We start from the raw sequence: 19,434 nt of genomic DNA on the forward strand, positions 1-19,434 counted from the left end.
TAGAAAAAAAAAAAATTTAAATAAACAAATATATATATATATATATATATATATATATATTATATATATATATATGGCTAGCAGTATATTGTAATATATCATGTACTTATTAAAGTCATACTTTTCTTACCGATTTATACTAATTTTCAGTCGGTTTCTTTCTGTCTGTTGTAAATGGTGAAGAGTTTCAGCACAATTGTAGTTTTGCAATGGCGAGGACAAAGTAACATATTTGCCATGACTAAAGTCGAATCTATATGAAATAGTTCAGAGCTACTACTACAACTGCTGCCGATGATTACCTTGGATGTACTAACAGGGCTCTGAGGTAGGAGTCGAAGTCGGTGAAATTATTTCTGAATCCTGCTCCAGTCTTGCCCCAATAACATTATTCCAAATATAAAACTCTCAAGGAAAATTTTTTTTTTCTATTTCTACTAATGTTTTTATTTTATTTTATTTTATTTATTTATTTATTTTTTTAGTCGCAAATCTAAAATTTGTAGGAGTTCCGAGTAGATCTCTCAGTGTGATTCCCACCACCCCCTGTTTTAAACCTCTTCTATTATGTTCGATAATTTTGTGTTAACCATCTAATCATTATCTACCTCCATAAACATTTTATTTTATTGCTCTTCCGGCTCATTTTATATGTGCATTACACAGTCTTTCCTAACAGGGATTTACTCGGTAGCCTAATAACAATGGAATGAAAGAAAGAATGGCGAAAGAAGAGGCAAGAGGACGGGGGGGGGGGGGGGGGGGGGAGTACTAGGATAGCCATAGGTGTAAACACCGAAGGAGGGTTGGGGGAACCTCTGTGTCCACAGTTACGTCATTAAGTACCACTATTCGAAACGCTCTGGAAGGAGGGGCAAGAAGTGTTCCTCTTTTTTCTAAGAGTAAACGTCTTAATTAAGCACATCTGTCAATTCATTGTACCACCAAAAATTAGGCCAATGTTTGAAACATTCATTGCTGTAGTTTCATGGAAATTCATAATCCGGTTTGTTGGATATTTGAGAAAAACACTATTACACGGCCTCTGGAAACAATAGTAGTTAACTAACAATTAAGGAAAACTGCAAAGTTTTTCACTATTACAGTTGACCCTTAAATTTAAATATCTAATTTTTGTCAATAACTGAATGGAATTTTTGTATGTGAGACTTACCCAATACAATTATATATCTATAGTTTTCCATGTACAGCAGCCTGAATTTAAATTTGAAGGGTAACGCTTCTATTGCTCAGTGTAGATATACAGTGCCATCTTCCCCCCAAACAGCAATAGTACTGGAATGACTTATCTAATCACTTCATTCTGTTTTCTGCAACGCTCCACTACACATCAAATGCTGACAGCATTTTGTTCTTATTTTCTGGTTATATCAAGGGATTTCAGTAGTGTTACACAACCACCAGAACACATTCATGGCTTTCAAGCGGATAGCTTTCAAGCGGATGATTCTTGTCTTTTGTTTACTTAATTGTTTTTCATCAAGCCAGATACTTGCAGTCTCCGGAAATAGTAGTCTTAAGATATTAATTTTTGGATGTTACCCCAATCATCCTTTTAGGCCAAAACTTTTGCATTTGTGATATGCCAAATACTTTTGTATGTTTTACTTGCAAGTTGTTGGTTAATAATTACCTTAAGTAATCTTGATGTTACATCATCCCTTTAGGCCAAACTTTTTGATTTTAGATTTTGTTTACTGGCCATATGCTATTAGCAAGACACTGGTAAATAATTACCTTAAAGAAATTCGTGAGTGTTACACCATCCCTTTTAAGCCAAACTTCGTCTTATGATTTGCTTGCCGCGCTTAAGCTATGTGCAAGTCGCCAGTTAATAATTGCCTTAAAAGTAGTTCTTGAATGTACGTGTAACACCATTCAATTAGGGCAATTCTTTTGCATTCATGATGCTTCTCTGGATGTAGGCTTTTCACAAGCCTACGGTAAATTATTACCCTAAAGTAATTCTTGAATGTTATACCATTCCTTTATCCCAAAATCTTTGCATATATTATTTGCTTTACTGGAATTAGGCTACGTGCTAGTCAACGGATTAGGCTGCATGCTAGTTGATGGGTAATAATTACCTTCAAAGTAATTCTTGAATTTTGCGTCATTCCATTGGCTCTTTCGTAGCATTTGGGATTTAGTTTACTGACGGTAGGCTATTCACAAGTTGCCAGTAAATATAGTTACCTTAAAGTAATTTGTGAACATTAAGGCAATCTTTGAGGCTAAACATTTGCAATTGGGCCAACACATTTTGTTTTGTGCCACATTTTCTTTTGTGTACCATGCCTGTGTTACTCATCTCTTTCCTTTGCAGACTGAAAGTGTGGAGGTTGAAATGAGTGAGGAGAAAGTGGTGTTAATTTTTGGGTGGGTGGTGGGGGGGGGGGGGGGGGGGGGACGGCTTTTGGGCGTATAAGTTCTCATCAGTTTAGGTATTTCTTTTCTATTAGAGTTGGTTTTGCTTTGAATCTTTAATTTTAAACTCTTGTTGATATAAATTTATCTGTTATTTTAGAAGGTAAATATACACTTATGTTATTTTTTAACCCTCTTACGCCGATTGGACGTATTGAACGTCGACATAAATTGTCTGTCGGGTGCCGATTGGACGTATGGTACGTCGATAAAAAAAGTTTTTTTAAAAATTTGCGGAAAAATACTTACAGGCCTACCAGGCAAAAACTTTTGAATCACGCGCCTTGGGGGATGCTGGGAGCTCACGGATCAAGGCTTTGTTTTGTTTACAATCGTTATGCAGGCGCAGAAGCGCAAATATCTTTCTATCGCACTAACAAGTATCAGTGACATATCTCAGAAATTATTTTGTCACTTTGACATAATTTTTGCACCATTTTAAATTAGCCGTTACATGAAGTATTATATATAAAAATGTGTACAATTTCATGTATAATATAACAAAAAATACTCATGATTGTAGCTTTTATCAGTTTTGAAATATTTTCATATAAATAACGATAAATGCTAAAATTTCAACCTTCAGTCAACTTTGACTCTACTGAAATGGTAAAAAAACACTATTGTAAGCTAAAACTCTTATATTCTAGTAATATTCAATCATTTACCTTCATTTTGCAACAAATTGGAAGTCTCTAGCACAATATTTCGATTTATGGTGAATTTATGAAAAAAATCCTTATGTCCGCGCGGTAACTTCCGATAAATTGTCGTAACGTTTGCCCCATTTTAAATTAGCCGTTACGTAAAGTTTTATATATGGAAATGTGCGCAATTTCATGCACAATACAACTAAAAACAACAACCCATGGTTGTAGCTTTTATCAGTACCTATCCCTGATGGGGTAGGGTCCAGCTATGGGTTAAATAGCAAAACTCAGCAATGATGTTGAGAAATGAAGGAATAAACGACAACTATGTAAATGGAACCTCTGGCAACAGAGGAGCATTGTCTGGCAGCAGAGTATTCAACCCAATTGAAGGGGAAGACGGTCAGGTACTTGGGAGGTCGTCATCCAGCAACTGACCACCACAAAGACAGTAACCAACAGCCTGAGATTGGAGCTACAGAAGCCAAAGGAAGAAATGGACAAGAGAAGAAAATAAGGAAATATGGAGATGCTTCATCAGAAGCAACCCGACGGACAGAGGACATAGAAGAAGGTTGGTCAACATCTGGAATGAGAGAGGCTGGTAGACCCAAGTAAGGAACATGAAGAAAAAGAATTGGCTCCCCACAGGAAGAGAAGAACTGGAAAGGGAAATGTCACACGAAGACGAACTGAGAGACGATGCCACAGAAGACGACAGGGATGATGAGGTATCAAACAACAACACACGAAGAAACACCGATGAAGTAACAGAGAGGACGGAATGGGTAGAAAAGATTAGACAATGGATGGAGCCAGATACAGAGAGAACAAAGATTCCCTCCATGAAAGCCTACAACACCAAGAAATTAAGGGAGAAAACAAGTGAGGTCAATGAAATAATGGGCATAATACACACCACCAGTATCACAGAAACAAATAACTTGGCATATGCAGGAGCAAGATTAGTAGCAGAACTGATGGGGATTCGAACACCAACACCACCAGCACAACCAACCCTACAGAAACCAAAACAGCAACCTCCTTGGAAAAGCGCCTGGAGAAGCAGATCATGGTGATGAGATCTGACTTGAGTAAACTGAAAGAGATTGCAGAAAAAAGGCTAAAAAGCAAGAAAACAAGGGAGGAACTCTACGAGAAATACAAAGTACAGGAGAGGGGATTAAATAACACAATAGAAGATGTAAAACAGGGGCTTAAGGCCAAAGCACATAAGATCCAACGGTACATGAACAGGAATAAGGGATACCAACAGAACAATCTATTCGGAACCAACCAGAAAAGATTATACAGCCAACTAAGAGGGGAAGACAACCACCAAGAAATTCCTGAAGCCGAACCAAGTAAGAGACTCGGGGATAACATATGGAGCAATCCGGTATCACACAACAAACATGCAACATGGCTCCAGGAAGTCAGGGAAGAAGAAAAAGGGAGAATAAAACAGAGATTCACAGAGATCATGACAGACATAGTCAGACACCAACTAAAGAAGATGCCCAACTGGAAAGCCCCAGGTCTTGATGAAGTCCATGGATACTGGCTCAAAAACTTCAAGGCCCTACACCCACGAATAGCAGAACAACTCAGCATTGTAGCTCAAATCACCATGCACCCAAATGGATGACCACAGGAAGAACGTCCTTAGTACAAAAAGACAAGAGTAAGGGAAATATAGCCAGTAACTATACAGTCCTATCACCTGCCTACTAATAATCTGGAAGTTACTAACAGGTATCATCAGTGAAAGGCTATACAACTACCTAGAGGAGACAAGCACCATCCCCCAGAAGGAAGTGTAGGGGCACAAAATGGTAATGAAGAACAGTAAGAGAAGGAAAACCAACCTAAGCATGGCATGGATAGACTATAAGAAAGCCTTTGACATGATACCACACAGAGGAAAACACCATCAGCTTCCTCAAAAATACAATGCGCAACTGGAATACAATACTTACAAGCTCTGGAATAAGACTAACAGAGGTTAATATCAGGAGAGGGATCTTCCAGGGTGACTCACTGTCCCCACTACTCTTCGTAGTAGCCATGATTCCCATGACAAAAGTACTACGAAGATGGATGACGGGTACCAACTCAAGAAAGAGGCAACAGAATCACCATCTGATGTTCATGGACGACATCAAACTGTATGGTAAGAGCATCAAGGAAATAGATACCCTAATCCAGACTGTAAGGATTGTATCTAGGGACATCAGGATGGAGTTTGGAATAGAAAAATGCACCTTAGTCAACATACAAAAAGGCAAAGTAACGAGAACTGAAGGGATAAAGCTACCAGATGGGAGCAACATCAACACATAGATGAGACTGGATACAAATACCTGGGAATAATAAGGAAGGAATATATAAAACACCAAGAGATGAAGGACACGATCAGGAAAGAATATATGCAGAGACTCAAGGCAATACTCAAGTCCAAAACTCAACGCCGGAAATATGATAAAGCCATAAACACTGGGCAGTGCCAGTAATCAGATACAGCGCAGGAATAGTGGAATGGACGAGGCAGAACTCCACAGCATAGATCAAAAGAAAAAAAACCAGGAAACATATGACAATACACAAAGCACTAAACACAAGAGCAAATATGGACAGACTATACATAACACTAAAGGAAGGAGGGAGAGGAGTACTAAGTATAAAGGACTGTCAACATCAAGAACAGAGCACTGGGGCAATATCTGAAAACTAGTGAAGACAAGTGGCTAAAGAGTGCATGAGAAGAAGGACTAATAAAAGTAGACGAAGACCCAGAAATATACAGAGACAGGAGAATGACGAACAGAACAGAGGACTGGCACAACAAACCAATGCACGGACAATACATGAGACAGACTAAAGAACTAGCCAGCGATGACACCTGGCAATGGCTACAGAGGGGAGAGCTAAAGAAGGAAACTGAAGGAATGATAACAGCAGCACAAGATCAGGCCCTAAGAACCAGATATGTTCAAAGAACGATAGACGGAAATAACATCTCTCCCATATGTAGGAAGTGCAATACGAAAAATGAAACCATATGCACAGAACCAGTACAAAAAGAGGCATGATTCAGTGGCAAAAGCCCTCCACTGGAGCCTGTGCAAGAAACATCAGCTACCTTGCAGTAATAAGTGGTACGAGCACTAACCTGAGGGAGTGATAGAAAACGATCAGGCAAAGATCCTCTGGGACTATGGTATCAGAACAGATAGGGTGATACATGCAAATAGACCAGACGTGACGTTGATTGAACAAAAGTCAAGAAGAAAGTATCACTCATTGATGTCGCAATACCATGGGACACCAGAGTTGAAGAGAAAGAGAGGGAAAAAATGGATAAGTATCAAGATCTGAAAATAGAAATAAGAAGGATATGGGATATGCCAGTGGAAATTCTACCCATAATCATAGGAGCACTAGGCACGATCCCAAGATCCCTGAAAAGGAATCTAGAAAACTAGAGGCTGAGTAGATCCAGGACTCATGCAGAAGAGTGTGATCCTAGAAACGGCGCACATAGTAAGAAAAGTGATGGACTCCTAAGGAGGCAAGATGCAACCCGGAACCCCACTATAAATGCCACCAGTCGAATTGGAGGACTGTGATAGAGCAAAAGAAAAAAAAAAAAAGAAAAAAAAAGAAAAAAAAAACAAAAAAAAAATAATAATAGTAACAATAGCAAAAAAAAATGAAAAAAAAGAAAAAACAAAAAATAATAATAATATCCTTTATTTCAGCTCAGGGCCATATACAGTGTTCCTCCCGTATTCGCGGGGGATGTGTACCAGACACCCCCGTGAATAGTTAAAACCCGCAAATAGTTAAAACCACCACTAAAAATGTGTATAACTGCCTATCTTGAAAGTTCAGATACCAAATGTATACCTTTAATAACATCCTACTTCAAATATACCTAAAACTTATAAACCTATTACTGCATTAATCCTTGAGGTTATATTATTAATATAATTTCAAAGTCATCTAAACATTTTACCATTATTATATACCTCCCGCCAATACAGAGAGAGAGAGAGAGAGAGAGAGAGGAGAGATAGGAAGGGAAGGAGAGAGAGAAGAGAGAGAGAGAGAGAGAGAGAGAGAGCATTGAATGGCAACCAAATCATTACTGACGTCAGATGAAATTTTTATATTAATTTCTTTTGAGACATGTAGAGAGAGAGAGAGAGAGAGAGAGAGAGAGAGAGATAGAGAGAGAGAAGAGAGAGAGAAGAAGAGAGTAGAGCATTGAATGGCAAACATCATGTATCTGACGTCAAGAGTGAAATTATGAATTATTTCTGAGACATGAGATGAGATGGAACTCAGCGAGAGAGAAATAGAATTAGAGACGAGAGAGAGAGAGAGAGAGAGAGAGAGAGAGAGAGAGAGAGAGAGAGAGAGAATAACTCCGACTCCTTTCCCTCCGCCAATTTGTATATCAAACTGTCATTTACTCCCCCGCCCACCTTCCTCCAAATGGATAAAAAGACTGGGAATCGCTATTTTTAATTAATCTTATTAATATTTGAAAATTAGTTATAAGGTAAATCATTTATTTACACTAGAAAACAAAAATAAATATACATAGAGAGAGAGAGAGAGAGAGAGAGAGAGAGAGAGAGAGAGAGAGAGAGAGAGAGAGAGAGAATGTTATTGTTACTGTTTTATCTCATTAAACTTAATATTATTTGTAAACTAGGTACTGTATATTATTATTTTACCATAAAATGTAGTACTGTCCTTAAAGATATACTTACACATACATACTTACACATACATTTCCAGCTCAAACAGAGGGCTAGAGTTACCACTAGGACATACTAGTATCTCGTTTGGCAAAAGAGAGAGAGGGTTATCCTTATTTAAAAGAGTGAAATGGATAGATTATTGTACTCTTTAATGTACTATCACATATGAATTTTGAAATTAGTTATATTACTATTATTATTATGCAACAATATTAATAAACATACACATGTACCATAGAATTATTATTATTATTATTAATAGGGGTTAGTTTTTCCAGACCTCTGGGTCTCAAGTAGACTCTTCTCGGGCTGGTATGTACCATAGAAATTCTGTCATCTCAGTAAAAGAGAGAGAGAGAGAGAGAGAGAGAGAGAGAGAGAGAGAGAGAGAGAGAGAGAGTTTACAGGATCCTGAGAGGGCAACACAGTTGTTGGACCCCAGCCAACTCAGCTTGGCTATGTAGAGTTCAAAGACAAGACATGGGGTAAAATGCATTTTCTTTCATTATTACATAATTTTTTTATTTATAAACTAAAATATTGCTAATTCACTTTAGTATTTTCTTTAATGAATTTATATTATTGCTGTTTACATTAATATTGATATTTGAAAATTAGTAAATCATTTATCATCCAAAAAACTTATATCTCGAAGAGAGAGAGAGAGAGATGGAGAGAGAGAGAGAGAGAGAGAGAGATTATCGTAGTATTTGTAAAATACTTTCCCATATGATTTTTGTAATTACAGTTATTATTATCATTATCATTATTATTATTTTTTTTTTTTATTTATTTATTTATTTATTTATTTTTTTGGCTCTATCACAGTCCTCCAATTCGACTGGGTGGTATTTATAGTGTGGGGTTCCGGGTTGCATCCTGCTCCTTAGGAGTCCATCACTTTTCTTACTATGTGTGCCGTTTCTAGGATCACACATTCTGCATGAGTCCTGGAGCTACTTCAGCGTCTAGTTTTTCTAGATTCCTTTTTCAGGGATCTTGGGATCGTGCCTAGTGCTCCTATGATTATGGGTACGATTTCCACTGGCATATCCCATATCCTTCTTATTTCTATTTTCAGATCTTGATACTTATCCATTTTTTCCCTCTCTTTCTCTTCAACTCTGGTGTCCCATGGTATTGCGTCATCAATGAGTGATACTTTCTTCTTGACTTTGTCAATCAACGTCACGTCTGGTCTATTTGCACGTATCACCCTATCCGTTCTGATACCATAGTCCCAGAGGATCTTTGCGTGATCGTTTTCTATCACTCCCTCAGGTTGGTGCTTCTACCACTTATTACTGCAAGGTAGCTGATGTTCCTTGCACAGGCTCCAGTGGAGGGCTTTTGCCACTGAAATCATGCCTCTTTTTGTACTGGTTCTGTGCAAGTGTCGGACATTCGCTTGCTATGTGGTTTATGGTTTCAGTTTTCGTATTGCACTTCCTACATATGAGAGATATGTTATTTCCGTCTATCGTTCTTTGAACATATCTGGTTCTTAGGGCCTGATCTTGTGCCGCTGTTATCATTCCTTCAGTTTCCTTCTTTAGCTCTCCCCTCTGTAGCCATTGCCATGTGTCATCGCTGGCTAGTTCTTTAGTCTGTCGCATGTATTGTCCGTGCATTGGTTTGTTGTGCCAGTCCTCTTTTCTGTCTGTCATTCTCCTGTCTCTGTATATTTCTGGGTCTTCGTCTACTTTTATTAGTCCTTCTTCCCATGCACTCTTCAGCCACTCGTCTTCACTGGTTTTCAGATATTGCCCCAGTGCTCTGTTCTTGATGTTGACGCAGTCCTCTATACTTAGTAGTCCTCTCCCTCCTTCCTTTCATGTTATGTATAGTCTGTCCGTATTTGCTCTTGGGTGTAGTGCTTTGTGTATTGTCATATGTTTCCTGGTTTTCTGATCTATGCTGCGGAGTTCTGCCTTCGTCCATTCCACTATTCCTGCGCTGTATCTGATTACTGGCACTGCCCATGTGTTTATGGCTTTATCATATTTCCCGGCGGGTTGAGTTTTGACTTGAGTATTGCCTTGAGTCTCTGCATATATTTTTTTCCTGATCGTGTCCTTCATCTCTTGGTGTTTTTATATCCCCTCCTTCCATTATTCTCAGGTATTTGTATCCTGTCTCATCTATGTGTTCGATGTTGCTCACATCTGGTAGCTTTATCCCTTCAGTTCTCGTTAATTTTTCCTTTTTGTATGTTGACTAAGGCGCATTTTTCTATTCCAAACTCCATCCTGATGGCCCCAGATACAATCCTTACAGTCTGGATTAGGGTATCTATTTCCTTGCCTTGATGCTCTTACCATACAGTTTGATGTCGTCCATGAACATCAGATGGTTGATTCTGTTGCCTCTTTTCTTGAGTTGGTACCCGTCATCCATCTTCTGTAGTACTTTTGTCATGGGAATCATGGCTACTACAAAGAGTAGTGGGGACAGTGAGTCGCCCTGGAAGATCCCTCTCCTGATATTAACCTCTGCTAGTCTTATTCCAGAGCTTGTAATTATTGTATTCCAGTTGCGCATTGTATTTTTGAGGAAGCTGATGGTGTTTTCCTCTGACCCATATATTTTCAGGCATTCTATTTGCCATGTGTGTGGTATCATGTCGAAGGCTTTCTTATAGTCTATCCATGCCATGCTTAGGTTGGTTTTCCTTCTCCTACTGTTCTTCATTACCATTTTGTCTATCAGGTAGCTGGTCTTTTGTGCCCCTACACTTCCTTCTGCAGCCTTTCTGTTGGTGGATGTGTTTGTCTCCTCTAGGTAGTTGTATAGCCTTTCACTGATGATACCTGTTAGTAACTTCCACATTATTGGTAGGCAGGTGATAGGCCTTTAGTTACTGGGTATATTTCCCTTACTCTTGTCTTTTTGTACTAAGGATGTTCTTCCTGTGGTCATCCATTTGGGTGCATGGTGATTTGAGATACAATGCTGGAGTTGTTCTGCTATTCGTGGGTGTAGGGCCTTGAAGTTTTTGAGCCAGTATCCATGGACTTCATTGGGACCTGGGGCTTTCCAGTTTGGCATTTTCTTTAGTTGGTGTCTGACTGTGTCTGTTGTGATCTCTGTGAATCTTTGTTTTATTCTCCCTGTTTCTTCTTCCTTGACTTCCTGGAGCCATGTTGCATGTTTGTTGTGTGATACCGGATTGCTCCATATGTTTTCCCAGAGTCTCTTACTTGGTTCGGCTTCAGGAATTTCTGGGTGGTTGTCTTCCCCTCTTAGTTGGCTGTATAGTCTTTTCTGGTTGGTTCCGAATAGTTTGTTCTGTTGGTATCCCTTATTCCTGTTCATGTACCTTTGGATCTTGTGTGCTTTGGCCTTAAGCCTCTGTTTTACCACTTCTATTGTGTTGTTTAGTCCCCTCTCTTGTACTTTGTATTTCTCGTTGAGTTCCTCCCTTGTTTTCTTGCTTCTTAGCCTTTTTACTGCCATCTCTTTCCGTTTACTCAAGTCAGATCTCATCACCATAATTTGCTTTTCCAGGCGCCTTTTCCAAGGAGGTTGCTGCTTTGGTTTCTGTAGGGTTGGTTGTGGCTGGTGGTGTTGGTGTTCGAATCCCATCAGTTCTGCTACTAATCTTGCTCCTGCATATGCCAAGTTATTTGTTTCTGTGATACTGGTGGTGTGTATTATGCCCATTATTTCATTGACCTCACTTGTTTTCTCCCTTAATTTCTTGGTGTTGTAGGCTTTCATGGAGGGGATGTTTGTTCTCTCTGTATCTGGCTCCATTCATTGTCTAATCTTTTCTACCCATTCCGTCCTCTCTGTTATTATTATTATTATTATTATTATTATTATTATTATTATTATTATTATTATTATTATTATTATCATCATATGAAAATATTAATAAACATATTATACATACATGTACCATAAAAATCTCTCATCTCAGTAAAGAGAGAGAGAGACCTGGAGTTCGAAAGAAAGATGTGTGAAGACTGGGATTTCCTTCATTCTTATATAATTTTTAAAATTTATAAACTAAAATCTTACTAATTCACTGTAGTATTCTTTATTAAGTGATTGCTCTTTACATTAATATTAATATTTGAAAATTAGTAAATCATTTATCATACAAAAAGCATACATCTTTGTAAGAGAGAGAGAGAATTATTATTATTATGTGATATCATTTAATCTTATTAAACTTACTAATACAGATTTGATCAATATTAATATTTTAAAATCAGTAAATCAATTTTGTATCATAAAAATGTATTTAGGCATGAAAATAACATCAAAATACACTAATTAGTGATTATTTATCGTCGGAAAATCCCGCGAATAGGCGAATTCACCGCAAATAATGGGTAGATATGGTCCAGAGAAAAATCCGTGAATCAGTGAGTCCGCGAATCCGGAGAACGCGAATATGGGGACCCCACTGTATAAACAAAACATTATTTTATTATAAAAATATCATTTTTCTTTCAGTTGCTGAAGTGGATATGTTGAGTCAGTCTTCCAAACCCAACAAAGTCGAAATCCAGAAGATGCTTAAATGTTTTTTCAGAAGCAAACAAAACAGATGACTCATAAAATTGATCGGTTCCAGGACTCGGAGATGCACTGAAGCTACCAATGTAAGTAAAAATTTAGAAGTGTCCCTATGGAATTAAACCATTGTCTTGTGAGAACTATTAGTTTGTCTCTGAAGGGTAGACCAACCAAGATTACATTTTGTAAACATTACCTTTGCTTAATTCATTTTGAATAGTCCTATACCTGTTACTTAACCTGTTCCTCTCTGCCAGTGACTCATCCCAGTAGGTGGTTACCTCTTACATTGTGACTTTTGCTGTTTTTTGCATACGGAACTTAAGTTACCTTGCTGCTTTGTAGATCCCTTCAACCCCCAGTGCATGTTGCCTTCTGCCTCTCCATTTTGTTTGGTGTTTTCCAGCTTAGCTGCCCAGCTTCCACAACTTTTTCTTGCTTCAGTTGTCACCTCTCATGGAAGAACAAATCCTGTGACTGACCTAATACTTTGTCCTTGATTTTTCACAGGTTCTTTGTTGCTTTGATAGCTAAAATCCAAACCTTTATGCTATAATGTTAAGTTTTGTTGAGGTATATGCTGTCTGTTTAGATACAAATTTTTTTTATCTTTAAATCCATAGTTCAATTACTGCTTGTCAGTTCTCTGGTTGAGGGAGCTGGTGCATGATTTACTCTTATCCTTTTGTTTTTCTTGATTTTCAGTAGTCTGGTTGAGGGAGCTGGTAAACAAATAATTCTCAGTCTGTTCTCACTGCTGTTTGTTAGTTATATAAGTGAAAGAGTTGTTGCATGAATAAGTCATATCCTATTTTCACTTATAGCAGTTGAACAAGACCACTGAGTCTGAATACTAGCATTTAGCAGTAATAAAAAGAGAAGATCAACTGCCTGAATAAAATGGAAGGAGGTTGCTAGACATCCTAGAAATAAGAGTATCACATTAGTGTGTATATGATGAATGTTTGGTGCATTGATGAAGCCTCTGTGCAGCAGAGACTTGGGTACTTGAAAAGAAAAAAAAAACTACGATTAATGCAGAAGTACATTGGGAATATCATATTACAAACTAGGTTGTGGAGACATGAAGTGTCTATCAGTTGGGTATGTGGTAAGAAGGGTGTGGGCGCCCCAACGTGGGTTTGAGTGATACGCGACTGTCTTATAGTTTCCTTTATTACAATCGGTCACTGAAAAAAATGAAAAAATAACGAACATAAATATTCACAGTGGTGACAATTTTGCCATTTTAGTTAAATGATAACTCCCTAACACTAGACAGGTAAATCCCTTACTCACATTAGAATCAATTTCTCAGTGATCACCATGGTTTAAAATAACAATAATTGCACATAGAATCTTAAGAAATATACCTAGGCATTACCATGCACTTCGAGGAACCAAAAATGTCACGAGCGATCTCTTAACAAAATAATACTCTTACTTACCAAATCGTTTGCTTTCCCACCGTAAGGACCGTCCGTCTTAATCCCCTCGTGGTCCACTGCCTACATTCCTGAAGGGGAACGGCATCGTAATTTGTGCACATGACCCCTAACGACACTTGTTAAATGAGCCTATATTTCCATCATATTTCACTTCTCTATTTTAGGACACTTGTTAACGAGCCTATATTTCCATCATATTCACGTTCTCTATTTAGCTATCAACTGTTATTCATCAGCAACACCCTCTCTTAGCTCTTAGTTTATAGAATCTCAGTTACACTGCAATGCTTACCTCCTAAATCGCTTAATTTCCTCAAGGCCATGCACATCCGTCTGCTTCTAGGTTTAAAACACAAAGCGAGCTTCCCTCCCACGCACTTGACAGGCGGCGGGAAACCGAGCCAATGGTTCCTTTTTCTTGCTCGTCATGAAGGGAGAGAGGAAATAGGGAGGGAAAGTCCAAAATCACCCTTAGTGCCCACAAAAGGGAACTTGTTCACTCGTAAATAAATTTTTTTTTCTCTTTTTTTTTTATGGGACAAGAGTATACGCTTATGTCTTACATCGAGTGGCCCGAAATTCAATTACCAAACTTTTCTTTACCACAAAAACAGCTGTTTTTCATCGCGCAGCGGACATATTGTTAACAGTCGCGCAGAGAAGATGCCCAAACTTTCCCGCGTCGACAAGGGATAAGGGCCACTTACTCAGAAGAGTAGTAGGTAATGAAGTAGCATAACAGGGACTCATGGGAATGCCTAGAAAATGCCCAAAAAATCTTGGAAAAAGGAATAGATGAAGACACAGACTACAGAGAATTCATGGAGAAAGTGCATTGGAGGTTATAGATATAATTCATTCCTGTAATGATAATGATAATGATTAAATCTTGCTCTTGTCCCCTTTGATGATGTTTCATCTTTCTATCACTTTAGTATTCAAAACCAGTTTAACTCACATTCTGTATTATCTTAAAATCCAAGTTACTTCTTTTGGAATAGTATGTGGGTTCCTTAAAACAGGACCTACCAATGAATCCTCTGTCTTACTGAGGTTGGGTAATCTTCTATATAGGGCTCAAGAGAAATGTATATGCTTGCCCTTGATACATGAAAGGTATTTGACATGTATGCCATAGCCTGTTAGGCAGACTTTTGCTTTTGATTTTTCCCCTGCAAAGTTAATTGCAGCTTGTTTGACATTTTTTTCAAAGGAACAACTTGGTATCACTTCTCCTTGTCTAATAATGCTCCTCAGGGTTTTATTCTTCTATATTAACCTCTTCACAAGTCCACCTATTCTGTTTATACTTCTGCCAATGATTCATCCATCATATTCTTCAGCAATGATTCATCCATCCATATTTCTTCTACCTTAATAGAAAGATAGAGGAACTGGAAAACATGAACAGAAACAGGAGAAATGGTAGGATGAGGGAAGGCTGTAGGGGTATCAGGAAAATAAAGAAAGCATACCAAGCAAGAAGCAGAGTAGTGAAAAATGCCAAGAAGTTATGAGTGTACAGGAACACAAAGTACTTGAGATGTGGCCGAACTTTTTCTGTGAACTGTTGAACAGAGAAGACCCAATAAACCCTATGGGAGACATATGCAGGCAGTAGATTTGAGTGAGGAACCAACACTGATAGATGTGAAGAATAAGGCAACTGATTTAGATAACATACCAGATGAGCTCCTTAAGATTGGTGGCAAGATGTTACACTTCAAGATCTTTGAGTTTATAGTAAAGATCTGGAGAGTAGAAGAGAAACCAACAGCTTAGAAAATGGGCAACATTTTTCTGGTACATTAAAAAGGAATAAGTCAAACTGCTAATTATAGAGATTATGCTTCTGCCAACCTGTTATAAGGTTTTACTAGCCCAAATTATAAACGATAAATTAGAACCTTGCGTAGCGACAGCATTTGGTTAATATCAGTATGGATTCAGAAAAGGAAGGTCAACAATTGATCAGATTTGTGGCAGGTTTATTTAGACTTTAAACAAGCATATGATAGCATCCTTAGACCATCTTTGTGAAATATTATGAAGGAATTTGATATACCAGAAAAGCTTATCATCTTTGTAAAAGTCTTCTACTGGAATAGTTGTTTAATCTAATTAATAAAAACATGCGGAGTATTGATGAAGCGGAGGGTGGAGTCATCTTGGGAGATACAATTGCTAAATTTCTTGCATTTTGCCAAAGTTCTTGTATTTGCAGATAATATTGATTCATAGATGCAGATTAACAAAATATAGAACATTTGTATACCATTCAAAGAAAATACCACCAGATTAGAGTTCAATGAAAGTAAAACCAAAATGACTATATTTGTCAAGGAACAACCAACAGCAACAGCAACAGCAAAATACTAAGGTAAATATCGAGAAGTTGACGAAACATGTTAACATCCAGAAATAAGACTGACAGGTTCTGGAAAGAATTATAGCAGAGAGTAGATGCTGTACAACATCTTTTAAAGAGAAGCAGCTTTACAAGGTCTACCAAATTAAGAATTCACTACACCATTATCAGGCCAGTAGTCCTATAGGTCGTGACCTGGATGCTGACTAAATGCCAACAACAGTAACTGCTGTTTTTTTCAGAGCATTTTGCATAGAGTAACAGGGCCCATTTACAACACAAATGAAGTTTTCAGGAGAAGAAAACTTAATGAAGAAATAAAAGATTTAACCAGATGACAGCTAATAACTGGCTATACAGTATAAGATCACAGAGGATATGTTAGGCTGGACAAGTGGCTTGGGTGGAAGAGGGAAAAATGTCTAAAGTGGTTATGGAGGGATCAATATAAGGAAGAAGCCTGGTGGAGAGACCGAAGACTAGATGGAGAGGTAATGCATTAAGATATAAGAGAACTGGGAATGGAGGATCCCAGAATAACTATAGAATCAGCACTCAATAGGGGAACATGGAGAGGTCTGGTGCAAGCAGCCATGGGTCACCAAGGGGTCCAGAGTACCATAGGGGGTGAGTGAGTTTGTTAGTGGGTCTTTATGAATGTTACTTTCAAAATTTCATTATTTTATACTGTATTTAAAATAGTGAGATATCAAATACGTTATTGAGTATGACCTTAATATTATATACAAATTGTTTATTATTTATTATGTTTTTAACCACTATGCATTAAAGTTACCTATCCAAGAATACCATGGTGTAAAACTAAGTAGATTAAAAAAGGCTTTGTTTAAGGGGGCCGGCCGGAACCCCTATATATGGTGGTATAGGGCGAAAAAATGCTAAGTCATGAAAAAATTCATGGAGCTTCATATGGCAATTGAGAATACGTATACAAAATATTTCGTCAAAATTCCTCTTACTTTCATAGTTACAGGGTAATTAGTAAACATAACTCAATAAGCCTAAAACATTCATCCGTACAAGAAAATGCAATATTTCTTCTGTTATCGTAAATTTTGATAATTATTGGCAAAGAAATTGTGAGAAATGGCATCTGTAGAGATTCCGTGGCTCGCAGAAGCGTCTGAAGACTGAAGCGAGTATCTGGCATACATAAACATACGTTTATGTATGCCGAAAACATACATAAACGTATGTTTATGTATGTTTCGGCAAGAAGTTCATCATGCCAATGAGGGAAAGACAAGGAAAACATCCCGCTAACATACAGACGAAGAAAAATCGCTCAATTATTATTACAGAATATCTTAATATACGCGTAGTTAGTGAAGAGAGAGGGGAGGGTTGACTAGTAACGCCCCCTTCTTGCCTGACAGCACACGTCACACTGTGCCCAAGGCTACGATCTTTGAGCAAAGAGATCTTCATTTATGATAAATAACATAGTTTTGGTTTTTTAATACCCAAAATGGAATATGAAATTCATAATAATCATGATTTATTAAATTGTCTTTGTAAAAAGAGAGTACACCTTCGAGTTTCACCTTTGACATTCTCTTACATTTACGTTTGTTTATCTTTGTTTCGGCAAGAATGTCATCATGCCAAAGAGGAAAATACAAGGAAAACATCTCGCTAACATACAGAAGAAAATTCGCTGTAATAAGCCGAGTTAGTGAAGGGGAGAGAGGGGGTTACGTAGGAAGGAGTGCCCCATCTTGCCTCAGTGCCCCAGGCTACGATATATGAGCAAAGGGATCATCATTTATGATTAAATTATGATAAATAAAATAGTTTTGGTTTATTAATACACAAAAAAGAAATATGCATTCATAATAATCATTATTTATTAACATTGTCTTTATAGAAATACAAAGGAAAACTTTGAACGCCTGTATCTCAAAACTATACTTTTGACCTTCAAAATCTATCTCCTCACTTAGTTTTGAAGCTATAACATTGGAATTTGGTATATAACTCAGAAAGACATTATAGAACAATCAAATAGAGCCCTTTTTTCCAATTTTTGTTTCGTCTTTTTTTATAAATTTTTTTCTCGTGATTTATAGGGTTTATTTTTTTACCATATTGAAAAATTCATATCTAGCAAAAAAATGACTTTTAGAAAAAAAAACTCCATTTGATTGGAGGTCGACATCAGGTCTATATATGGTAGTAATCCCAGGTCTTAATATTAAATATCAAGGGAGGAGATAGAATTTGAAAAATGGTTATTTTCGGGATAAATTGTCCTGGCGTCACAAAACCGAAGGTCAGAGGCGAAAATCATATGCGGTTTGGAGATGTTCCAAGTCACCTTATTAAGTGGTATGAATGTCAAAGTCCTGTCGTTAAAAAACGGCATTAGCCGGCCGGCCCCCTTAAAAGAAATAAACATAAAAGTAGAATAAAAAAGGCTTTGTTTAAAAGAAATAAACATATAAACAGAAGTCATTGCCCATTTGAGGAAAAGGAATGACGAAAGATGAGAAAAAATAAAACGAGGCTACCATATCAAAGTACTTTCATGAAAAACATTTAGGTTGGATTCGATTCCTAGCTTAACCTACCTACTTTGTCCACGTAACCAGTTCAGTAATGTAACTCAAATTTCTAGTGTTCTTATCTCTGAAGTAGTTAATATCCATCTTAACTGTGATACAGTGCTCAGGGGTTCCACCATGGTGGTTTCTTAGTCAAAGGGGGGTTGTCCGTGTCTTAATTATCATAGGACGTCTCCTCTGATGGGTAGCTTACTGACCGTATGTCATCATAAGGTATCACCTTATTGGACGTCTCCGCTGTTGGAGATGCACGTTTCCTGGGCAGATCGAGAACTTCTCCCGTGTCTGCAGTGCAATAACTTTGGCAATGCACAAGTTGACAGTAGGATATTTAGAACGTATCTGTGCTGAGCTTTTTGTCATAGGACATCCCCTTGGGTTATCCTATTGTCTCTTCTGCCTACTTGGAAAAACCAATGTTAGACCTCTTCTCTTCAACAGGAAGCTAGGGGTTATCTGTTCATGGTCCCAGAATTGTTCATTGGAGAAGGCAATTCCTTAATGCCTTCTGGGAATTCTTTGGGAGGCAGAACAATGGAGTGGCACACCTACTTTCCTCGAATATTCTAAGTTCGAGGAAATTGCGCTCAGCTCCTGGACTTGTTTGTCCTGCATGCTCCATGCCCCTGAGAGGTC

At 37.8% G+C, this 19,434-nt stretch overlaps 1 pseudogene; it reads left to right on the top strand.

Moving 5' to 3' along the window:
- Positions 1–19,434, top strand: part of LOC135221288 (transmembrane protein 214-like) — a 324,587-nt pseudogene that overhangs the window by 93,201 nt on the left and 211,952 nt on the right.

This window comes from Macrobrachium nipponense, chromosome 2, assembly GCF_015104395.2.
Source record: "Macrobrachium nipponense isolate FS-2020 chromosome 2, ASM1510439v2, whole genome shotgun sequence".
NCBI classification, from domain to species: domain Eukaryota; kingdom Metazoa; phylum Arthropoda; class Malacostraca; order Decapoda; family Palaemonidae; genus Macrobrachium; species Macrobrachium nipponense.